The sequence below is a fragment of the Galeopterus variegatus genome, unplaced genomic scaffold, assembly GCF_000696425.1.
Source record: "Galeopterus variegatus unplaced genomic scaffold, G_variegatus-3.0.2 Scaffold765, whole genome shotgun sequence".
In the NCBI taxonomy this organism is placed as follows: domain Eukaryota; kingdom Metazoa; phylum Chordata; class Mammalia; order Dermoptera; family Cynocephalidae; genus Galeopterus; species Galeopterus variegatus.
In genome coordinates this window covers 339,328-340,368 of record NW_007726876.1, presented here as the reverse complement: position 1 = coordinate 340,368, position 1,041 = coordinate 339,328, and positions in this window count along the sequence as shown.

The window sequence follows — 1,041 nt, the reverse complement described above, 5'->3', positions numbered from 1 at the left end:
TCTCTCTCTCTCTCTCTCTCTCTCTCTCTCTCTCTCTGTCTCTCTCTCTCTCTCTCTCCTTTCTCTTTTTCTTTTTCTTTCTTTCTTTCGGCTGGCGGGTACAGTATCTGAGTCTTTGAACTTGGTGTCATAACACTGAGCTAACCAGCCAGCTTGGCATCTTGTCTTTCAGGGAGGAATGTTAACTTGCAAGCAGAACTTGACCAGAGGCAAGGCTCAAGAATTCCCAAGGGAATGATCCTCTTTGTAGCTTCTCCACAATACATTTGGAATGGCAGGCTGCTTTTCCCCAGCAGTCCTGTAACTCCATCATGGGCTGCCCCTACCTTGTTGCCAGTTACTGGCTCTTCAGGCTCATTTTTACTATTAATTTAAGATAAAAAGACACAAAGAAAACTATGACTCCTAGCCCAAACAAAGTACTTTAAAATATAAAGTAATTTGGGAACTAGCTAATTGTTTTGCATTATCCTCTTTTTCTTCAACAAGTACAGGTAATCATGTTAACACAAAGATACTTCAAAAGTTCATGGAAAGATTCACATTATCATTTAATTCTATTTTTTCACGAACTTTTTGAAGTACCCTCATAGTGCTCATTCCAGTGAGGCCTTGCTGTATTTAATTTTTATTTGTTTGTACAAAGACAGTAACCCCATGAGGACAGCAACCTGCTCATAGCACCTAATGCAACTCCTGGCAGGCGGCTGGTACTCAGGGCTATTTGTTGAAAGACAGTGGAAGCCAGTTCTGTTCTAACCGCTGGGGGTACAGTGGGGAGCGAGAAGAGCATTTTTCCTGCCTTTCTGGAGCTTATGTTTTGCTAGGGATATGCTGACAATTATCAAGAGAGCAAACAAGTTCATTACTACAAATTATGATAAATGCTATAAAGGAACGGGCTCTAATGTCAGAAAACCTAGGTTTAGGGCTGGCTGGTTAGCTCAGTTGGTTAGAGCACAGTCTTGTGAAACCAAGGTCACAGATTCAGATCCCCGAACAGGCCAGTCACAAAAAAAAAAAAAAAAAAAAAAAAAAAAA